The sequence below is a fragment of the Ahaetulla prasina genome, chromosome 2, assembly GCF_028640845.1.
Source record: "Ahaetulla prasina isolate Xishuangbanna chromosome 2, ASM2864084v1, whole genome shotgun sequence".
NCBI classification, from domain to species: domain Eukaryota; kingdom Metazoa; phylum Chordata; class Lepidosauria; order Squamata; family Colubridae; genus Ahaetulla; species Ahaetulla prasina.
Genome location: NC_080540.1, coordinates 20937737 through 20962388, shown reverse-complemented (window position 1 = coordinate 20962388; position 24652 = coordinate 20937737). Strand labels below are relative to the sequence as shown.

Here is a 24652-nt window from a genome sequence, read left to right as displayed (position 1 = left end):
ACATAAATTACAGAAATAAAAATATAACAAAGTCCACATGTGGCCCTTGCTTAAATTTCACATGGCACTCAGCCCAATTTCAAACATCCTTTGCAAATCATTGGTGGAGACCTTTAACTGTTGTTAATTATTGGGGTTTTTTTTCCCTGATAGCCAGCTGGATAAGGAAGAAAAGGGGAAGACAGGGAGAAAATTGCATCTAATAAACAGGGATAATGGTTTTACCAAACATCATCCTTGGTTTATTTAAATTGAATGAAGGAATGCTTTGCATTTACTGAAACTGGCCTCAGAAACAGAAGCATTTGTACGGTCTGAAAGATGATTATCTACAGTGATGGCCTGGAGAATTATTGTGGCCTTTTGTGGCTACCAGACAGCCATATATCCCATAATAAAGAATATTTTCACAGTATGACACTGGTCGAGCACAAGTACATCAATAGCTGGTCTCAGCAACCATTTGCACGCACTGTTTTGAGACAACGAACATTGGTGGTGGGAACAGATCTACCACTGTAAGTTAACCTTCAATTTCCCAATGCATCTTATAGCAGTCCCAGATTTATCTTGCCGTCTGCCATTCAAGAGCCAGCCACTCCTGCTTAGTATTCAAAACCAGCCAAAGTTGGATAAACATTTAACTTTAACGTTTCTTCTGGTTCCTTTCTTATATGAAAGTCGAATTGTAGGTACAAGGAGTTCTTAACCTCTATGGAGATTCTCAGTCATCCAGGTCGCAGTTCTCCCAAAGGTGCTTTTTTTCAAGAGGCAACTGGACTTTCTGTTTTTTCTTTGATGAGGTTTCGCTTCTCTTTGAAGGGAAGCAAAACATCTCAAAACAAAAGAAACCAAAACCAAGAAACCCCTCGGTTGCCTCTTGAAAAAGCACCTTTGGGACAAGGAGTTCTTACCCTTAATTAATCTGTGGGGCACTGGAGGGAGGTGGAGAAGGGAAACCACACTTCGCTATACGGTGTCCTGATTCAACTGTTGTATGAAGTGATCTTTGGATAGACCACGGTTTGTTTAGGACAAAAGTCCTACTGGTTGCTTTTTTTAGGTGCACCGTTGAGTCCGTTTTGCCTTCTGGTGACTCCCTGGATTAAGTCCCCGTAGTTTTCTTGACAAGATTTCGGAAGTGGCTTGCCCTTGCCTCCTCCTCTTTCTTTGGGTTGGCCCAAAGTCACCCAAGCGGCTTCCTTGCCTAAGGCGCGCTAAACCCCATTCATCCCACCTCTCCCAAAGCAGAGCGCCGTGGCTTGAGGTGAGGTCACGGCAGCCACGCTAAACCAAACACCGCTCCGTTTTGGGTTCTAGCAAAGACGACCACGACTCCCCGACCGAGCCTCAGAACAACAATGCGGGGAGAGGCGTGGCTTCGGAAGGCAGCTGCAAGCGGCACCTCGGGCGCTTCCCCAGCAAGACACCCGTCGCCGCGCCGCTCACGGGCAGTTCGGCGCGGCAGAGCTCTACCGCCCGCTCGGCCGGCTGTCAATCATTCTTCCCCTCCCAGCCGCTCACTCACCCACCCACCCACCTCGCGGCAGGCAGGCAGGCAGGCAGGGCAGGCGGGCGGGCTGGAACTCCCGCGTGCTCGCGGGTCTAACTCCGGGCACCTGGCCGCGCGCGTCCCTCCCGCCCTTTTGGACAGCTCCTCGCCGCCAAGCGCCGCGCGCTACTTGGACACTTTCCCGAGCCCTCTCTCCGCCTTCCCAGCCCGGGCGCGGCGTCGCCCCGAAGGAGAAGCGCCGCTTCCCCTTCCTCGCTCCGCTGATTGCGGGATATTCTCGCCGGCGATCGCGCGCACGCTCGTGTTCACACACACACACACACACTCACACTGAGAGAGAGAGAACGCACACAGAACACACACCGCACACACACACATATCTCTCTCTTTCTCAGGCACGCACAGGCCCCTCCTCTACTTCATCACCAAACCCCTTTTTCTTCGGAGAAAGCAGCAACAGCCGCCCAAGCGGGCGGGCGGGCGGGGGTGGCGGGCGGCGACGGACTGAGCCGCCCTCCTCCTCTTCCTCCTCCTCCCCTCCTTCCCTTTTGCCTTCCCTTTCCCGGCACCGCCCCACCTCGCTAGCCTCTAACCCGGCGCCCATCTGCCTTGTCCGAGAGATCCCAGCCCGGACCTGCCGCCCCTCCTCTCCCAGTGATCCCAGATTGGGACCTGCCGCTCCAACCCCTCCACCCCCCCCCGCCTTCTCGCTCCCTCCTTTTCCCGCTGCCTAGTGGCGAGATCTCGTCCTCCTTCCGGCTGGGATCCCTTCATCACCTAGACGGCTGTCCCTCTTCCGTCGCTCCCGCAGCCTCCCGGGCGGCTCTTCCTAGCCTGGGCTCTGCCCCCGGGATGCCTCCGCTTTGGGGAAAGCCTCGCTGATCCGCAGCTCTGCCCAGCGCCTCTGGGGACGCCGACAAGGCGCCACCCGCTCGGCTGGAAGATCCGGCACCTTGGACAGCGCCCCAGGTAGGGATCCCTCGTTCTCTGGCCTACCGTGGGAAGGAGCGGGCGAGCGGCGCTAGCAAGCCTTTGTCTTGATCCATCGCTTCGCCCTTTGGTGGGACAGGAGATTCTGTAGCGCCGGGAAGGCGACCTGGGAAAAGGCTATTCCGGGTCAATAAATGGAGAGGGGAGGGGGCAACCCCGGGGCATTGGGATGTGGGAAGGGTGATGGGACCACTGTAGCGTGCGACTGTAGCAGGGTATCAATCACCGCGGTTCGCTCTGTGGCAAAGTGCCAACGCCATCCCTCGTGTACAGGGCAGCAATTTACAGAGCGGGTGCTTTGCAGCAAGGCTTGGATTTATGCCTGGTGCCAACCGGGTTGATTTAATGCCTGTCCCCAGAGCCAGGGGGGGCCAAGGAAATAGTTCAATCTGGAATGAAGTCCAGAGCTCGCTCATTCTGTGCATTTCCAGTGTCCGGAAGGCACTTATGGGAAGAGAGGGCTAAGGAGGCACATTTTAGCAAAGAGCCAGGCTCAGCTGACATCTAGGCCTTGCGATTTCCCATGTGCTATCCTGCTCCTTCTCATACTTAAACCCTCCACCAAACCTATCCCAGCCTCTGCCGGGTACACCTCCTCCTCTGGTTTGCCCGCTAATTTGGGGTGCTAGCTTTGGCTCCCAGATGGCATGTTTTGCCCAATCGACTATTTTCCCAGAAAACTCACCTCTCCCCTTTTTTAAAGCATCACCTCCACCCCCCCCCTCTCTTGTCACTAAACTTTTTCCTAAGGCTTGGCTGAAAATTCTGCCATGGGACAGTTTCTTAACTCCCTTCTTTCTGTCTCTCATCCCAAAGAAAGGTAGGGCTGGATGACATCTGTGGGAATATGGATGTGGGCAGTATGCAGGAGAGTTTATCTGCGTGCAAAAGCTCACCTGTAGTCCCCATGGACTTCTGGGATTCTACCACCCATAGCCTGTATTGGGATGACCCCATCCCAAATCATGTCCTTACCATGCCAGATTTCTCCCTTGACCACCGAAGGCCAACAGTTCTCCCCTGGTTCAGTGGACGCTTAGGAAATTGGGTTAATGTGTACCTCCAGCCTTTGAGGCAGCTGCAAGCATGCCTCCAGGCAGTGAATAGTCTCTCTTCAGGAGTGTGGAGTGAGGATTTGCTCAGGGGTAGCTGCAGCCTAAATCTAAATGTAACGAAAAGAGAGGTGGCAAACCCCCAGGCCCTCACCTGCATTGAGATGGTGGACGTCCGGCTCTGGTGGACGTCCCACTCTGGCCAGGAGCTGATGGACGCAAAAAGGTTCTAGACCAGTTTTAATGCAGCAGGGATGAAACAGAAGGTAAATATATGGGCATCGGTAGCAGGTGAAGAATAAAAGCAATCTCAAAGACAAATAGATTTTCAGGGCATACAGCTAGTCCTCAGCTTAACAATCACAACTGAGTCCAAAATTAATGTTGCTAAATGAGAAATTCGTTAAGGGAGTTTGGCCCCATTTTATGACTTTTCTTGCCACATTTGTTAAGCAAACCGCCGCAGTCGTTAAATGCGTAACGCAGTTGTTAAGTGAATCTGGTTTCCCCATTGACTTTGCTAGTCAGAAGGTCGCAAAAGGTGATCACGTGACCCTGGGGTTCTGCAACTGTCATAAATGTGAGTCAGTTGTCAAGCATCCGAATGTAAATCATGTGACCACGGGGAGGCTGCAATGGTCATAAGTGTGAAAAATAGCCGTAAGTCACATTTCTCAGCGCTGGGGTAACTTCAAACGGTCACAGATGAACTTCTTGTAAGTTGAGAACTCCCTGTAGTCTTTTAAAAAATTTCTTCGTTGGGATCAGGACCTATATTTTCCATATTACACTCTCGTGCCGATATCTATACGCAGAGGTCTGATCAAGGCTCCAGCTAACTAGCGCTAAAGAATAGAATAGAATAGAATAGAATAGAATAGAATAGAATTTTTTATTGGCCAAGCGTGATTGGACACACAAGGAATTTGTCTTTGGTGCATACGCTCTCAGTGTACATAAAAGAATCCCCTACAATGTTCCCAGCTCTGAAATCCACATCCACACATTTGCAAGTGTGCACAGGGAAAGTCCTGTCTTATGTTACTAAGCGTTTGGGCAAGGTTGACATCTTCTGTGTTCTCTGGGAAGCCAAAGCTTCAAAGTTTTCCTTACTGGTGCATCTGTCACTCAGGGATATGACTGCTGGTCTCATTCAATCATGGAGCTTTGGATGCCCCCATATATAGGCAGAGGTCTGTGTAGGGGAAGCTTGCCTTTTTGCACACAGCTGTCCAACTTTTTAAAAAATAATAATAAAAGAAACCAGCCACAGGCAGAGTCATTTGTTTGCTGATTTGTTTTAAAGGCTTTCTTTCTTTCTTTCCCCCCCCCCCATGAAAAGAGGTCTGCAGTGTTACATAGAGGGTTCTGACTGAAAAGTCCAACCTCTGCTTGCTGTGCTTTGAGCGGTAACTGAGAAGGAGGCTCATGTTACAAGAAATAAAATACCGTACTGGAAAGAATGGGCAAGTGCATGCCATTTTGGAAGAGAACTCTCTGAATCAGGGGTTTTGGGCTGCAGCCCAGTCGGCCTGTATGCGCACCCATGCTTCTTCCCTCCTTTAATGCCGCTTTGTGTATAAATATGGGCTTGTTTACAAATTGCATATGATGAAATGGAGTCTAATCCACCGAACCTTATGCTGCAACACATTTGTTAGACTTTAAAGTACCACAAATGCTCTTTTGGTTTTGCTGTGATCGAGTAGCAGGGCTCTTTCTCTCTCTCTCTCTCTCTCTTTTCTCTCTCTCCCTTTCTTCTCTCTCTCCCTCTCTCTTCTCTCCCTCCCTCTCTCTCTTCTCTCCCTCTCTCTCACACTCTTCTCTTCTCTCTCTCTCTCTCAGGATAGGAATGGCTTTGCCTACTCAGAGGTGCAGGGATAAATAATAAAGTGCATGATGTGAATCTAACCGTCATGAAGATTTGCCTGTGGTGCAAGCCTCACATTGGAATGGGGGGGGGGCAGGATTACACTAAACCCTGAACTTTACTCAGGTGAATTCTCTTCAGCAAAGGGTCCCTGGATGGCCACTAGAGCGTGGCAAGTGAGTGAGAGAGAGATAAAGTAAAAAAAAGAAAGAAAGAAAAAGACTTGGCTTTCTCTCTGTCTCTTTTTAAACAATGCATCGAGGCTTATTCCCAAGGTAATGTATTTAGCCTCGAAGTAGCAGGGAGGAAAGATACATTTCTATTCCTGTCAGCATGATGGTGCCATAATTTTAAATGACTTTAAAATGCAAAACCGCATATGGCATGACTGAGGAGCTGCCTTTTGCTGGTTTGTGTAGAAGCCGTTGCAAAATATTGGCTGGCGGCAGAGGAAAACTGAGCTGGGTGCTTTGTACACTGAAGTTGTACATCAAAGCCTCCCGTCTTGCAGACTCCAGCAAGACCATTAAGCTCCAGGATCCTTTGCCACCCTGCTGCCAAAGCAGACTAGCGCCCGTAGGCATGAGATCCAAGCCAGGAGGCCCTGTGTTCAAATCTCTTCCCGGCTGCAAGCAAACCCCGTGGGTTTTGGACAAATAACACTTCTCAGTTTCACTTTGGTAAAATGGGGATAACAACGACAAGTAGAAGTACAACCACTTTATGGTAATCAATTAACGTACAAGTAGTCCTCGGCTTACGATTACAATTGAGACCAGAATTTCTGTTGTTATGCAAGGCTTATTGTTAAGTGAGTTTTTACAACCTGTTCTGCCACTGTTGTTAAGCCAATCACTGCAGTTGTTCACACTGTTGTTAAATGATCATGGCTTCCCCCATTGACTTTGCCTGTTGGATGCAACAGCAATAGCACTTAGACTTATATACCGCTTTACAATGCTTTACAGCCCTCTCTAAACAGTTTACAGAGTCAGCATATTGCCCCCAACAATCTGGGGTCCTCATTTTACCCACCTCGGAAGCAGTGGTGGGTTGCTACTGTGTGAGCAGGGGATTGGACTAGATGACCTCCAAGGTCCCTTCCAACTCTGTTACTGTTACTGATGGGGTCTTGTGACAGCTGATCCACAGACAAGACCCTCACTTAACACAACTACACCTGAAGCCTTTATTAACAGAACACGGACACTGACATCCCCTAAACTCCACTGAAGATGTTACCTAGCATGGTAATGAAACGTTCGGAAACCAACCCACAAGCTCGGAGAACGAACCTTCATCCTCATAGAATTCTTTGAAAGGTCCATTAACTGCTATGGATTACAAGACAACCGTTAAGCCCCTGAGTTTTGTTGCATCCCAACTTGGTACCGAGAACTGTTCTGAAGAAGGAATGAGGTATGGATCCAGAAGAACCGCTCTGCATGCGGGGGGGAAAAGTGTGACAGCAGCCTGATTAATATTAATGGGTGAACTAACCAAGGTGGCACAAGTAATGGAGAAGCTGGCAGATTGCATTTATTTATTTCCTGCAAAATGCTGATTCTTTCACTCTGTAAATAGATTCTGGAGCGGATGTTTCTGGGGCTCGGCCCCCCATCGCTGCTGTCTCCTGGGACTTCAAGGGGAAGAAACTGTCAGTGGCTGGGAGGCAGGAGGTGTCTGTGTGTATGTGGGATGGGTGAGTGGGTGGGAAGAGATGAAGGGCAGCTCCCCTCCAGCAATCTTGCTTGGACGTTGGAGCGGTGAGCTTCCCTTTAGCTCTGGCTGTGCTGATGCTGTGCTGAGCAGGAAAATCATTCTTGCATTGGCATTGTAACTCCTGCTCCCCCATGGCAGAAACCTGCGTGTGGGATTGGGGAGGGTGGGAGCATGGCCTTGGAAGATCATGGAAGAGAAGAACCGACTGATGGAAGGCTCTGGGTAGAATTCCTTAGCCTGGGTCAGGTCCAGTGACAGATAATAGCTAGGCAACTGGCTTGGAAACTCTTATTAGCTTCGATTAGCCTTCAAACTCATTACCCCACAGGGATCAGGAAAGAGAACATTTGGGGAGGGGGACAGAGGAGCCCTAACATCATTTTGATGATAGCATTAGCACTTAGACTTATATATCGCTTGATAGTGCATTACAGCAGGGGTCTCCAACCTTGGCAACTTGAAGCCTGGAGGCCTTCAACTCCCAGAATTCTGGGAGTTGAAGTCCGCCAGACTTCAAGTTGCCAAGGTTGGAGACCACTTCTTTACAGCACACTCCAAGCAGTTTACAAAGTCTGCATATTGCCCCCAACAATCTGGGTCTTCATTTTACTGATTTTGGAAGGATGGAAGGCTGAGTCAAGAAGCCTCAAAGAAGGTACTGCACCATTGGCAGGGCATCATGGTGGCTTGAATGAACCTTGCCCTTGAGGATTTCTAAGTCATGTTTTGTGGCTGGGTGTGGTCAGCTAGCCCAGTCAGGTATGGTTTACCCCAAAGCCATCAATGTACCGTGATACAGGGGCAAATCTAGCTCTACAGCTCCACCTTGACCCTAAAATTATAGTGAAATCTCCATGAGAGTATTAGAACCATCTAGCCCAGCGGTCTTTATCGCAGTGTTTCCTAACCTTGGCGGCTTAAATAAGGGTGGACTTCAACTGCCAGAATTCCCCAGCCAGCCTTGCAAGTCCTTAAAGCTGTCTAGGTTGGGAAATACAGCTTTATCCAGACAGCCAAAATATAGGAGTGTCTGCGATGGGGGTGGGGGTGGAGTGAGAGCTGTCAAAATTTCGAGGTGATGATTGCAACCATGTGATTCAAACATCAACCCTGGGTTTATCTATGTTTTTAGATGTGAAAAGGGGTGGGGTATTCATCATGCATTTGGGCCATTGCTTTGACTTTTGGACACCCCCCCCCCTTCAAATCTCCCTGCAAATTCTGTCAACAGGTCATGATGGCAACCTCCAACCGTGCCAGGCTGATTTCCTAGTTATTGATATTGTAATATATGTTGCACTAAATTCGTGTTTTGTTTAATGATGGCTTGCTGAACATGACATGCCTGGGTGCATCCGTAACACAAAGCATAAGGTCTTTTGCGTGGATTAGTTAATAGCCCAAAATCACCAGTGTGCATTCTCATCCTTTGAGGAGATAAATATAAAAACTTTGTGCTAAGATACTATTTTCAGAAATGAAATGAAGGTCACTTTTCAAACCACAGGAAAATGAAAAATGCTTGCTTTGTCCCTTGACACTCATCTATCATCTACATCTGTCTGTCTGTCTGTCTATCTAGTATCTATCTGTTATATCTATCTATCTATCTATCTATCTATCTATCTATCTATCTACATCTATCTATCTGTCTGTCTGTCTGTCTGTCTGTCTATCTATCTATCTATCTATCTATCTATCTATCTATCTATCTATCTATCTGTGTCTGTCTATCTATCTATCTATCTATCTATCTATCTATCTATCTATCTATCTATCTATCTATCTATCTACATCTATCTATCTGTCTGTGTCTGTCTATCTATCTATCTATCTATCTATCTATCTATCTATCTATCTATCTATCTATCTATCTATCTATCTATCTATCTACATCTATCTATCTGTCTGTGTCTGTCTATCTATCTATCTATCTATCTATCTATCTATCTATCTATCTATCTATCTATCTATCTATCTATCTATCTACCTACCTACCTACATCTATCTATCTGTCTGTGTCTGTCTGTCTGTCTGTCTATCTATCTATCTATCTATCTATCTATCTATCTATCTATCTATCTATCTATCTATCTATCTACATCTTTCTTTCTATCTATCTGTCTATCTATCTATCTATCCATCCATCCATCTATCTATCTATCATCCCCATCTCTGGTTTTTAAGGCAGCACTTTCATCAATACATCAAACTGGCTCTCTACTAGGCATCTTATAGAATGAGTCTGGGGGCTACCATTTTAGGTAAATCTGGCTCTTGGGTAATAAAAGTTTATCCATTCCTCCCATACACTATTCTGGACCTGCAACCTTAACACTGAGATAAGCTATCCAGTCACGCCTGTGACATAACTGAACAGTTATTAACAAGAATAACTGTTCTTGTTAAGTCTGAAACAAGCAATACTTTGTTAAAGGACAATGTACCGGTATAAACACAGCCATTTCCCCTAACATGGACAGTTCCATTTAGTTCCCACCAGCAACCCTACTGTTCGTGAATCAATCTGTCTTTCAGAGAAACCTAACCTTTTCATCATCAGGGCTCTCCTATGGCTGTGAGTTCCATATATAAAATTCTGTGAGTACTTTTCCGGGATGTGAGGTAGGGTCAGATATTTTACATGTAGAAGTCTGGTGAGGATTAACTCCCGGCATTTCCAAATAGGATTGCTAACAACCTTCGTCTGATACCTTGGAGAGTTGCAACCCTCAATTATGAAAGATAATACTCAGCTAAATGGATGAAGAGTCTTACTGTGTAAGGCAGCTTCCTGTGTTCATAATCAATTTCATTAAGAGAGAGGGAGGGAGGGAGGAAGAGTGGAAGAGAGAGAGAGAGAGAGAGACAGAGAGGGAGAGACAGAGAGAGAGAGAGACAGAGAGAGAGACAGAGAGAGAGAGAGAGATCATGTTCTGAAACCTATAAACAAGAAGGTACGATTTGCTGAGTTTACAGCCTTGGCTAAAACCTGACGATCAAATTGTGTTGAGCTTATTCTTTTATAACATTTGACCCTTCTTCACTAGGTGTACATCTAAAACATTTTAAAGTTTCAAATTGAAAAAAACCCAGCATCTCCAGGGTGAACATTGTATCCCCATCATTTGTGTTAACAAGCAGATCAAGAAAGTGATAATAAAATAATAATAAAAAAGGTGTAACTATACAAGGATTTCCCACCTCTGGATCTGATTGGAAACAGTCAGTGTTGGGGAAATTTGTGCCAAAGGAAGTCAAAGGTTAAATCCATTTGATCTACTTTGTAACCATAAATGGGGAATGACAACTAAACGTAGTGACAATTGTGCTTCCATCTTCAAAATCAAGTTGGCACAAGGAAAGGAACTGAAGATACCTTGTCAAACGCACTAGGACTCAGTCAAGATTTCCTACAAAGGAATATTCAACCTCTTTTGATTTCAGCTGCAGCTCTAGTTTCAAAATATGCCTCCTCTGAAGACTCGTACTACTCATACCTGAAGATGGAGAAGCTTCATGTGTTGACACTGAGAAAATACTGTAAGTTCAGAATTCAGGATTTTTAAGTTCAAAGCTGTTTTGCTAGGTGTACGTGTGTCTGATTGTAGATAGATGCCGCAATAAACACCTAGGCATTATTGAGGATCAATCTGGGACACTGATTTGGCTTGCTGTAAGATAGGCCCTGATACTTGGGAGTGGGTCAGGGGTGCTCTTCAGCAGGTTCTGATAGGTTCTGGAGAACTGGTAGCGGAAATATTGAGTAGTTCGGAGAACTGGCAAATACCACCTCTGGCTGGCCCCAGAATGGGATGGGAATGGAGATTTTGCAGAATCCTTCCCCCAGGAGTGGGGAGGGAATAGGGATTTTGTAGTATCCTTCCCCTGGAGTGGGGTGAGAATGGGGATTTTGCAGTATCCTTCCCCTGGAGTGGAGTGGGAATGGAGATTTTGCAGTATCCTTCCCCTGCCATGCCCACCAAGACACACCCACAGAACCAGTAGTAAAAAAAATTGAATTCTACCATTGGAGTGTGTGTACCTTTGTGTGATTGAGCCTGAAGAAAGAGTGTGTATTTCTGCTGGTTGGAGACTCACTTGTTCTGATTGTATGCCAATCAAACAGCCATTTTGCCCTTTATGTACACTATCAACCCACAATATATTTATCAGAGAGATACCATAAACTCTTATTATTTCTCTCTTGTCCTGAGGAGATATTTATTTATTTATTTATTTATTTATTTATTTATTTATTTATTTATTTTTTATTTATTTATTTATTTATTTATTTATTTATTTATTTATTTATTTAACGTAAGTATCTACAGAGGTCATGTATCACTGATACACAAATTTAGTTTAAATAAAGCATCAGAATGTAAGGATGCACGTAAGATATCTGGACAATAGAATATAGGAGATGATATATTAAATTAAGATAAAAAAGAAAATCACTATTTGTGTTTCCCCGAAGATAAGACTGGGTCTTATATTAATTTTTGCTCCAAAAGATGCACTAGGGCTTATTTTCCACTTAGGTCTTATTTTGGGGGAAATACGGTACTAATGGGTTTGTCTGGCTGATGATCATAACTGGGGGTTATTTTCGGGGTAGGGCTTATATTATGAGCATCCTGAAAAATCATGCTAGGGCTTATTATCCAGTTGGGTCTTATTTTCAGGGAAGCATGATAATATGGAACCATAGAATTATAACGGGATAGATGTTATAATTTAATATCTAAGGAAGCTAACCATCTAACTGCTTCTGGTGTAGCTGTGGTGAGATCATCCCAAGTGTTTCAAAATTTCCTGAGGGGACATTTTTGAACTATGTATGTTATAGTTTGTTCCTGTGTACCACAGTGGCACTGTGAGCTGTCGGTGTTGTGTCTTGCCCGCCCTCAGAGCAGCCGGGGCCTTCTTATCTGCTCCCGAACATGGAGGAATGTATGCCTCCCGGCCCCAGTCCTGGCTCCATGCCCAGACAAACTGCAGAAGAAGGAGCACCTCTCGGCCCCAGCCCTGACTCCATGCCCAGGCAAACGGAGCAGCTAGACCCCTCCCCCTCCTCCACAGCATGTGAGCCTGAGGAGGGTTTATTACCAACAGCTGATTGGAGTGACCCTCGCATCAGAAGATTGGATAGGCGGAGGCAACAGAAGGAAGGGAGGGGCAGGCCTTAATGAGTGCTGAGTCATGGAGCCACACCCCATGGTCTATATAAAGGATCTGCTTTCTGGCAGTCTCTGAGTCAGGCAAAAGTCGAACTTATCTTGCTGAAGTCACTTACTGGTCTCCTGCCTGCTCTGAGGACTTTGCTAGGACTTTGGGCAGAGCTGCAGAGGCAAGCCTGATTCGGATTTCCCTGACCCGGCCGTCAGCGGAGGAGTGGGACACGACAGTCGGCCCATTCCCCATTTAATGAACTTTGCCTTAATTCTGGCATGTCCTGTCCTGGTTCTATTCAAGTGGCTCCATATTTTCTGGAACAACTGCATTCCTGGAAAGTGGTTTTGTTGGCTCTGTGTGATCTGTTTGATTACAGGTTGTTAAACGTTGCCCATCTTAATCACCATTCTTCATCTAGAACAGGGGTCTCCAAGCTAGGCCACTTTACAACTTGTGGATTTCAATTCCCAGAATTCCTCAGCCAGCATGGCTGGCTGAGGAATTCTGGGAGTTGAAGTCCACAAGTAGCTGGCTGAGGAATTCTGGGAATTGAAGTCCACAAGTCGTAAAGCGGCCAAGGTTGGAGACCCCTGCTCTAGATTGTAAATCCGTGGTATGTTATTCCAAAATGCTTTCCTAGACTTAAGCCTGGTGAGAGGTAGAGGATCTAATATTCTATGTATTGGAAGGTCTCTAGGAGTCAATGGCAGATTTATCTTATTTCATACTCGGACTATCTATAGTTGTTGCCTGAGATCAGGAGGGGTGATGTTAGAAAGAACAGGGACCCACGAGAGCGATGTGGATTTAAGGGTTCTGGATATTATTCTCATTATGTCTTTAAGGTAAACATCAATCTTGTAGGTATGACAACTTCTCCCCCCGCCACTCCCCGAAGTGGGTATTTCTAAATGTTACAGAGTGAGAGGGGTACAATTTAAAACCTCCAAGGAGCTCAGCATTAATTAATAATAATGATTGATTGCTATCAAACAGACTGACCATCCTGATATATTCTAGTTTATCCAGCTGGAAAGTTCATACTTTCAACATACGTTCAACAGGGCCGGTTTAGCTCACACTGGTAAAGCCTGTTATTAAGGCTTATTAAGGCTTATTAAGAACACAGTAGCCTGCAATTACTGCAGGTTCGAGCCCGGCCCAAGGTTGACTCAGCCTTCCATCCTTTATAAGGTAGGTAAAATGAGGACCCAGATTGTTGGGGGGGCAATAAGTTGACTTTGTAAAAATATACAAATAGAATGAGACTATTGCCTTATACACTGTAAGCCGCCCTGAGTCTTCGGAGAAGGGCGGGGTATAAATGTAAACAAAAACAAAAAAAAAGATCGAGCCCTCTTCTCTCTCTCTCTCTCTCTCTCTCTCTCTCTCTCTCTCCCTCCCTCCCTCCCTTCCTCTCTCTCCATCATCCTAAGGAGTTTATTGAGAAATTGGAAATTTAGAAAAAATAACAAGTGATGCCAACAATCCAAAACACAAAATCAAATTTGTAAATTTTAGCTGAACTCCTCGCTTGTTACCTGCTTGGATGTTGTTAGGCAGGTCCCCTTTGCTTCTTTTTCTGATCAGGAATAACCTCCATTTTTAAAAAAGATGATGATAGTGATGATGATATCCATTCAATTAATGTCCAATTCTTGATGATTCTATGGGACAGGCCTCTCCACATCTTCCAATCTCTCTCTTTTTTTTTTTAAACCATGGATAATTGAAAGACAATCCCTTTCGGAAGAGAATTGCTTTGCCCAATCAGTTAAATTGCTCTATGTTGAGGGCAAAAGAAGAAGGAGACAACAGAGAATGAGGTGGCTGGATGGAGTCACTGAAGCAGTAGGCGTGAGCTTAAATGGACTCCAGGGTATGGTAGAGGACAGGAAGGCCTGGAAGAACGTTGTCCATGGACACAACTTCACGACTAACAACAACAACAACATGTTGTGACTCCTTAGGCCACCAAGAAAACCCTAAATTACCGAATAGCTGAAGCCACCCTCTTAATAACCCTTGCTGGAATTATACTTAGAGGAAGAATAGAGCCATACTTGAGTTTTCACTAGCGAGGCTATTGTAGTAAAAGAGTTACAAAGAAGAAGATATTTTTGGAAGATGAAAGATGAATTTTTTCTCTTCACAGCTCTCAGCAAGGAGTCAATTTACCAAATGGTGTAGGTGGCACTCTTGTGGATAGGAAAAAGATCAATTTGTTGTACTAATTCACAATGATACACAATCTCTATGGCAAGCACTGGTTGCATCCCCATGCCTCAAGTAGCCTCCTACCTGTCTTAAAAAGCCTTTGGAAGTAATACTCCACATGCTTACTCTTCTCTGTTGGGTTGGTCTTCCAATCAATACTGTTACTGAGTGTAATGTTGAGGACAGGTGAGCAAATGTGAGTGTGCAGAGCATCAAAAACAGGACATGATGATGTCCGGGTGAGTGGGCGGAGCCTCCAGCTGCCGCCGCTACCAGTTTACCCGAACCGGATAGTACCGTCTGAATACCACCACTGCACTGAACAAAGACTTTGAGAGTTTCTTCTCCTGGTGTACGCCTCCATCAATGTGACTGCCATTTTATTTGATTAGTGTTGGGAACATCTGCAGAGCTCAGATGGACAAGTACACAGAGACATTTGGCATGATTTGTTTCCCCCCCAGCAATTGCTTAGAAGGAACTAAAACAAACAAAAAAAGGAGAGCACAATTCTTCAGTGGCCTTGCGAGAACACATCTCATTCTCTTTGTGGCTGTTGCTGTTGCCCTCTCTCGTCTGGAGGTCAATCCACCCAGCAGGCTGGAAAGAGGCAGCTGTGAATGGGAGACTTCCTGCCTCTGTAACTGCTCACTTTCTCAGAGAGACAAGCGTGCAGCCAGCGGTTGTAGGAAAGAAGAAAAGCAGTGGGGGGCCCTGATCCCTGTAGCCCCGAGCGGATCCCCAGCAAGGCTGATCCTCAATGTGATCTCAACACTGTCCCATGACTTTGAGCTCTGTACCTCTTGGGCATCAGGCAAAAGAGCTTTTCTGAGTTTTTCCTTGAGATCCTCAACATTGTAGTCAGTTTTTCCCCTCTTGCTGCACCTGCTACACTTTGGAAGAGCTTCTCAACACACAATATATCTCCATTAGGGGTGGTAATTCACTTACCTTCCCTACCGGTTCGCAAATGTGGGTGCACGCGCATGCACACGGTCTTCCAGACATGTGCTATGCTTGCACGTGCAGCTTACATGCATGTATGTGGCTAAAAATGTGCCTAAATAGGATGCCATAGAGCCGGGGTGGGTGGGTGGGACCACCCGCGATTTCCACTACCAGTTCGGGGGAACCAGTCTGAACTGGCTGAATACCACTTCTGACCTCCATCCAGCAAAGTTGACATCAGGCCCCAAGAAGACACATGCATGTAATTAGTTTTGAGCAGTTTCCATTATTATTGTTCCTCACCTATGGACACAAATCTTGCCAAACTAAAGCAACTGCTTGCATTGCTACAGGTATACTCTGGGAACAGTTAGGAAGGATCCTAGGAGTGGTGCCGTGGCCTAGTGGTGGAGCTCTCACCTCATAATCAGGAGGCTGTGAGTTCAATTCTAGGTAGAGGCAGATATTTCTGTCTCTGGGCATAATGAGAATATATCCGCTGAGCAAAACTCCATATCGGTGACAGGAAGGGCATCTGGCTATTAAACACTTCGCTAGTTCCATTCAGTTGCCCAGACTCCACCTTGCAAGGGATTATGGAGTCGTCAACAGATGATGATGATGAGTTAGGAAGGATCCTCCTTTAGCCCTCTTCTCTAAGCTTTGCTCTCTCTTTGCTCCATGGAATTCAGCCCCTCCCTCCTGGGAATCCAGACGACATTCCACCACAGTTATTCAATGTTTATTGCAGGTCAAGCCAGAGAAGCCAAGTTTGACTGCTTGTGCATGCGGTGTTTCTGAAAGGAGAGGCCAATGACTGAATCTACAGGGATAACTGTAAGACTGATTAAAAAAAGTCACTTGTCCCAAAGGTCCTTTTTCAGCAGGTAACTGGACTTTCTTGTTTTTTTATTTGAAGATGTTTCACTTCTCATCCAAGAAGCTTCTTCAGATCTGACAGGGTAGTGAGGAATGGAAAAAACTGCAAAAGCACCTTTGGGACAACCATGACCTGGATGACTGGGACGTTCTACAGACTATAGTACCACCTTGTGATTGAAACTCTGCCTCTTTTTTATGTGTGTTGCATAAATGATGCCCATTAAAAAAAACAGGTGGAGCTTTGATTGCATTATCATGGCTGCTATTGAGTTTTCTTTACTCTGCACCGGATATCTCTGGGATGTATACTTTAGTATATGAACACAATGTTTACAAGGCACAGGAACACCACTCCCATCCCATTCCAGCAGTCAATAATTGGAGGATAAAGAAAGTGGCCCCAGAAATCACTATAATACTACATGAGACATAAGCAACATTATTAAATACGTGTCTGGAGACCATGTCCAAAAGCAATTCAATGTTAGTTTTGTCTGGCCTTACTTTGCAAACTGTAGTTCTAGGTTTGGGAAAAGGAAGGCATCTCAGTTCTTTTTCCTGGACGTTCGCTCCTTTAATTTCATCCAGCCAGGGTTGCAGAAGGCAGAAGGAATGGCCTTGAAGGACAGGAAGAAGGGCTGCTATCAAGGCAAGGGCTACAGAAGAGGAACCTGAGGTTGGACAAGAAAATAGCTTTCAAGAAGGAAAGATCAGGTCCATACGTGAAAGGTCCAATTAAACTGATTTATTGCTAAGGAGCCTACAGTATGCAGAGGAATCCCCTCAGCTAATGATTAGAACCTGCTTGGAGTTACACAAGGGTTCCGTGGAATTCAAATGAAGTCAGATTTAGTCTGATTGTGACTATGTAGCGATTCTAGGCTGGTCCCTCTTTTAACTCCATCCCAAGGTTTTGCCACTTCTTCTCCTACAATAACTGGAGAAAATGTCCCAAATAAGCCCCTCCCTAGTTTACACAAAGATAAATTGAGGAAATTGGAAGCACATTCTGACTAGAAGGCAGGGGTGCTATTCCGCAGGTTCTGACAGGTTCTGGAGAACCAGTAGTGGAAATTTTGAGTAGTTCAGAGAATGGGCAAATACCACCTCTGGCTGGGCCCAGAGTGGGGTGGGAATGGAGATTTTGCAATATCCTTCCCCTGCCACACCCACCAAGCCACGGCCACAGAACCGGTAGTAAAAAAAAATTGAATTCCACCACTGCTCGCAGGGCTTAGTTTCTGTAAAAATTGTTGCTGTAAAAATAGTCTTGGCCTACATGTCATTGGTTTCCTAGTCTGATTTACCTGGTAGAGTGTGAACTTTGGGGTTGTGCATGTGTATTCAAGAACTCAAGTTTCAAGAGCTCATGAACAATTAGATATGCTTTATACAATTATGCTCTGGAAATAGCTTCTTCTATTGTATTTCAATTCAGAGGTTGTTCCTCTCAATCCTTAAACCTAATGCTAAGTCACATTCTATTCCTTCTCAAGGCATTTTGTGTAAACAAGCTCCAGAAACATTTTTTCCCTTTTAATCCTCTTTTCTGTGGCTTCTCAATTAGTGCCTAAACCAACAAACCAAGGCTGGAGTTTTGGGTAGATTTTTAGGTCAAAATACAGCAGGTTGCATTGTTTATTTTGCTTCAGGCAACAGAAACCTGTCCTGAAATTGTTTTGACTTATCCCTGATTCCGTTTATCCCTGAGTTGGAAGAAAACCCTATAAAGAATCCTTGAGAGATGTTTAAGTAGCTACATTTCAGAAATTTCTAGCAAAACTTGGCAAACTTGTCACTAAAACTACCTTCTTGTGTCTTTAAATGGGGGGGGGGGAAACATTCTTTTTAAAAGGAGTATCAAGGGATTAAGAAAAAAAGCAGAACATTAAGAGCCTCTTTAGTTCAAAAGCTTTAAAGTGGTGGATAGGAAGTATTGCATCCAGGATGGTTAAACAAACATTTTTAACAAAGAGACTTGCTTATGATAGGATTAGCACTGTTCACATTGCTGTCCTATATTCTCAATATTTTAATGCTGTTTTGAAGGTGACCACAAAGCATGCAAGTCTGGAGGATCCAGTAGGAATATTATTGATGGATATCCCTTATATCCATCATACAAAACATTTGCTAGACCAATTCTCGAATACTGCTCATCTGTCTGGAACCCGCACTGCATATCGGACATTAATACAATTGAGAGAGTCCAGAGATATTTCATGAGAAGAGTCCTCCATTCCTTTACCCTCAATATAATACCATATGCCACCAGACTTGAAATTTTGGGTTTAGACAACTTCGGTCTGACCTAAGCGTAGTACATACAATTATCCATTACAATGTCTTACCTATCAATGGCTACTTCAGCTTCAACTGCAACAATACACAAGCACACAATAGATACAAACTTAAGGTAAACCGCACCAAACTTGATTGCAGGAAATACGACTTCATTAACAGAGTTGTTAATGCCTGGAATGCACTACCAGACTCTGTGGTCTCTTCCCAAAATCCCCAAAGCTTTAACCAAAAACTATCTACTACTGACCTCACCCCATTCCTAAGAGGTCTGTAAGGGATGTGCATAAGCGCACCAATGAGTCTACAGTCCCTGTCATTTTATTCGTATCCATTTCATATATTCATAACCATGTTTATACCTTTATCTGTTATCTAATACATGCTTGACAAAAAGACCCAAAACTTTGTGATCAGATCTACTAGCAAAGCAATAATGGTATATATCAATGAAGGAGACTATTTTTACCTCAGGGTTGAAGTGAGGGATCCTTGGTGCTCTCTGAACTTGATTGTTTTCTTGCAGATGTTTCATTACCCGAACTAGGTAACATCATCAGCACTGATGTAATGTGAAGTAAGAAAAAGAAAGAAACCAAACAGAAAGTTAAAAAGGGCAAGGAAGAAAAGAAAAAGAAAAATGGGAAAAAGGGGTTTCCAATCAGCAATAAATGTAGATATTGTCTTTTCTCCAATTCAAGTCAATTTGGCTGTCTCAGCAAGTTCCATCATCTTCCCCAAGAATTTCTCCATTGTTTTTGTGCGTAAAATAATCTTGCTGTAATGATCATAAACAAAAAACAAATTCCATTACTCTCCCCCCCACTGTTTGTCCATCAATCCCAGAAGAAAAACCCCTGGCTTCAATGAAGAGAATATAATTTTATTGGTCAAGTGTGATTGGACACACAAGGAATTTTTCTTGGTACATATGCTCTCAGAGTACATAAAAGAAAAGATACGTTCATCAAGGTACAACACTTACAACACTTAATGATAGTCATAGGGTACAAATTTAACACTTGTTAAATGTTGTATCATAAACACTTAATAATAGTCATAGGCTACAAATAAGCAATCAGGAAACAGTATCAGCATAAATCGTAAGGATACAAGCAACAAAGTTACAGTCATAAGCGGAAGGAGATGGGTGATGAGAACGATGAGAAGATTAATAGTAGTGCAGATTTAGTAAATTATTTGACAGTGTTGAGGGAATTATTTGTTTAGCAGAGTGATGGTGTTCAGGAAAAAACTGTTCTTGTGTCTAGTTGTTCTGGTGTGCAGTGCTCTATAGCGTCATTTTGAGGGTAGGAGTTGAAACAGTTTATGTCCAGGGTCTGTAAATATTTTCACAGCCCTCTTTTTGACTCGTGCAGTATACAGGTCCTCAGTGGAAGGCAGGTTGGTAGCAATTGTTTTTTCTGCAGTTCTAATTATCCTTTGAAGTCTGTGTCTGTCTTGTTAGATTGCAGAACCAAACCAGACAGTTATAGAGGTGCAGATGACAGACTCAATAATTCCTCTGTAGAACTGTATCAGCAGCTCCTTGGGCAGTTTGAACTTTCTGAGTTGGCACAGAAAGAACATTCTTTGTTGTCCTTTTTTGATGACGTTTTTGATGTTAGCTGTCCATTTTCGATCGTGCGATGTGGTAGAACCTAGAAATTTGAAGGTTTCTACTGTTGATACTGTGTTGTCTAGTATTGTGAGAGGTGGAAGTATGGAAGGGTTTCTCCTAAAGTCTACCACCATTTCTACGGTTTTGAGTGTGTTCAGTTCCAGATTGTTCTGGTCACACCACGAGGCTAGTCGTTCAACCTCCCATTGGTATGCTGATTCATGTTAATATTTAAAAATCCTCTGAATCAGTGTATGTTTCTGAATCTAGATTTATGTATTTATTTAGCTTTTTTCACATGTCCAGCAAACAAGATAAAATATCCCTTCTTGTTGCTCCCTTTCCAACATAAATTAAAATCCCTTTATACATTCTAGACATTTTCACTGGTGACATATAGCAACCGTACGTCATGTTATAAAAATTCTCTTTAAGATTATATAACATAATGTACATTTTAATCCTTTCAGCCGCTTGTTTTCCCAGAATGTTACCAGCCATAAATTCTTTTGTCTACTTTAAATCTTTCTAGTAATTGCAAATAGGAGAACCATTGATAATTATATTCCTGCCACCAGTTCTTCTCTAGATTTTATTTTATATTCCTCCTGGCAAAATTTTACCGCTTCACAATAAATTAGCCATTTTTTGTTTGCAATTATTTCTCATCTATAAAATGATTTTATCATTTCTTGGGCTAAGAGCCACAAAGGAGTTTTCAGGCACAATCTGGGTCTGGGTCTATTCTATATTCTCATAATGAATTTTAGAATCTGCATTAATCTTGTCTTAGTTGTGCCACAAATATCCATGCCACCCAAATGCCAAGTTATGTTCCTCTAGCTCCAAAAGCCTTCTATTTCCCAGCAACACCCTTTCCCCCCCCACCAGCTGCAAAATACAATTTCAAATCACGTCGCCTCTTCTTCTTTCCCTTACATTTTGTAACACCTTTCCTTTGCATCTTGTAACACCTTATATTTAACTTGTGGGTTTTTCCCCACTCTCTGCCACACAAATTTAGATATGTCCTTCTGCCACTATTTAAATGGTGCATCAGTTGTCAAAACAGCTATGGTCTGAAACAAAAACATCATTCTGAGCAAGACAATCATTTTTTTAATCACAGAAATTTCCCCTAGCAATGACCATTTTCATTAACATCTCCCCTTTGCCCCCTCCCCCAAAAACCCTGAATATATCCGAAAGAGAGGCTGAAAAAACAGTGCCTAAAGAAGGAGTTAAAACGCTTTGCAACAAAAGGGAAGTATTTGGCCCTGTTTTATCAAAAAAGAAGGAGAAGGAGAAGGAGAAGGAGGAGAAGCAGCCATTGATGGAATGGTATAGCAGAAGAGAAAAATGGAGAAAAGGAGATTTCTTACTGTCTTAACATCCTCCCCTCCTCTCCCCCCTCTTGCTGTCTTATCATCCTCCCCTCCTCTCCCCCCGTTTTCTCTATAATTTTTTCTCTCCCTCTTTTATTACACATTCATTTATTTCTAAAATTTCTGTGCTGCTCTATTCCAGACAGGCATTGAAAGGCATAATAAAATGGTGTTCTACCTTTTGGGAAAGTTTTTGCCATGCACACTTATTTATTTAGCGTATGGCGTTGTGACATTAGCCAGGAGACTACACTGTTATTACAAAGTAGTTGTTTGGCTGCCAACAATTGGCCAGTCCGTTCTGTTCATGCTAATGTACTATCCAGAGTTCACTACATTGGGCGGACGAACTCCACACTCATATGACTTGATAACTTTCTTCAGCATCATCCGGGGCTTTTTCCACCACAAATGTCACCTCGCATTTGGGCGGCACCTTCGGGCAGGTCCAGCACTGGTTGAATTTATACTGCTGCTCAAAGTACTGATTCCTCCCGCCCTCTGAAAGTGCTACCCATGTATCAACTTGCATGCAGCATGCTTTTGAGCTGCTTGGTTGGCAGAAGCTGAAGCAAGAAGAAGTTCTCCACTCCTCTGAATACAACAAAATACCTTATGCCACCAGACTTGAAATCCTGAAAATTTGGAACTACGCCACCTTCGACATGACCTGAGTTTAATTCATAGAATCATCTATGACAATGTCCTTCCTGTTAAAGACTACTTCAGCTTCAATTACAACAATACATGAGCACACAATAGATTTAAGCTTAATGTTAACCGCTCCAATCTTGATTGCAGAAAATATGACTTCAGTAACAGAGTTGTTAATGCTTGGAATAAACTACCTGACTCTGTGGTCTCTTCCCAAAATCCCAAAAACTTCAACCAAAAACTGTCTACTATTGACCTCACCCCATTTCTAAGAGGTCTGTAAGGGGCGTGCATAAGAGCACCAGCGTGCCTACCGTTCCGGTCCTATTGTTTCCTTTCGTTATATCCAATTAATATAGTTATTACATACTCATACGTATATATATGCTTATATATTGTATAGTTATTTCATGCTTATGCTTATATATACTGTGTGACAAAATAAATAAATAAAAATAAAAAACAAGTGACGGGAGCTCACTCCATCACTCGGTGCTAGGACTCAAACCGCCAGAGCACAGACCTTCTCCACCATCATTCTCCTTCTCCACTGAGCCACTGTACCTCTTTTTGCCTTGCACAACTTAGCATTAAGCCAAAGCCCTGGACTTCAGTGGCTATGCTGGTTGAGGCTTCTGGGATTCAGGAACCTTACAAGGCATTGGGTTGAAGAATGCTGGAGGTAGCAGCATCCGACTCTGAGCATTGCAACCCTTTGCCCATTTTAGTTCTACTTAATCCAATACGAGACTTATTTACTTATGGGTAGTCCTTGGCTTACGACCATTTGAGGGGTCCTTGGTGTTCTCTGAGCTTGGTTGTTTTCTTGCAGACGTTTCATTATCCAAACTACGTAATGTTACTTAAATTGGTTAATGAAATGCCTGCAAGAAAATGAGCCAGTTTAGAGCACACCAAGGACCCCTCATTTCATCCCCGAGCTACACATATTAACATAACATAACATAACATAACATAACATAACATAACATAACATAACATAACATAACATAACATAACATAACATAACATAACATAACATAACATAACATCAGAGTTGGAAGGGACCTTGAAGGCCTTCTAGTCCAACCCCCTGCCCAGGCAGGAAACCCTACACCATCTCAGTCAGATGGTTATCCAACATTTTCTTAAAAATGTCCAGTGTTGGAGCATTCACAACTTCTGAAGGCAAGTCGTTCCACTTATTAATTGTTCTAACTGTCAGGAAATTTCTCCTTAGTTGTAGGTTGCTTCTCTCCTTGATCAGTTTCCACCCATTGCTTCTTGTTCTACCCTCAGGTGCTTTGGAGAACAGCCCGACTCCCTCTTCTTTGTGGCAGCCCCTGAGATATTGGAACACTGCTATCATGTCTCTCCTAGTCCTTCTTTTTGTTAAACTAGACATACCCAGTTCCTTATTCTCCTTTATTGGTTACAATCATTTGTTTAGTGGCCGTTCAAAGTTACAACGGCGCTGAAAAAAGTGACTTATGACCAGGTTCTCACACTTATGACTGTCGCCGCATCTCCACAGATATGTGATCAAAATTTGGAATGCCAGCATGTATTTATGATGATTGCAGTGTCCCAGGTTCACGTGGTCGCTATTTCCCAATGGGCTTTCGACAAGCAATGGGGGAAATGGAATTCACTTAACAATGAACAACCATGTGACTCACTTAACAACTGCCCTGATTCACTTAAAACCATGGCAAAAACAAGTTGTGAAACTGGGCACAATTCAATGAGGCATTGCCTTGCTTAGCAGTGGAAATTCTGGTCTCAGTTGTGGTCATAAGTCAAGGACTACCTGGACTTCTGAGCACACTTAGACTGAAACTGAGTCACTGCATTCATTCCATATGGGAGAGGTTGGCATATTCGGTCATTTAGTGAAGATTTGTAGCCTTTCTACAAGGAACCCTTTTATTTTTTCCTGCAGCCAAATGTGAGATGAAAGTTAAGAAAGGACAGATTCTACTGCCATAATTTTCAGAGTGCAACATAGCACTGCTTCTCCAATAATAATATCAGTTTGAATTATATCATATCAAGGGCAGCTTTCAGATCTGGGGGAGTTACTACCGATTACGCACGTCTGATTTGTTTCATATATCCTGTGATAAGAACATCATTTTGATTCCATAATCTCAATTTCCAGGATATAATATATGTTGGTATAGCTCCTGGGAGGAGCTTAGTATTTTGTTTTTCCTTTTGGGCAAAATATTTTTTGACACATTTCTCTTTGTTCATAATCATGGAGAAGAATAGAAGCTACAGCTAATCACTTTTCCCTAATAGCACCGGAAGATACTC

The 24652-nt window shown here is 43.7% G+C and overlaps 1 protein-coding gene across 1 annotated transcript in view; it reads left to right on the top strand.

Annotated features, from left to right (window-relative positions):
• The first annotated feature begins 2230 nt into the window (after positions 1 to 2230).
• GABBR1 (gamma-aminobutyric acid type B receptor subunit 1) overlaps positions 2231 to 24652 on the top strand; it is a 238597-nt gene continuing 216175 nt past the window's right edge. The window contains exon 1 of the mRNA XM_058167527.1: positions 2231 to 2482. The gene's annotated coding sequence lies outside the window, so the exon portion shown is untranslated. The remainder of the gene's footprint in view (positions 2483 to 24652) is intronic.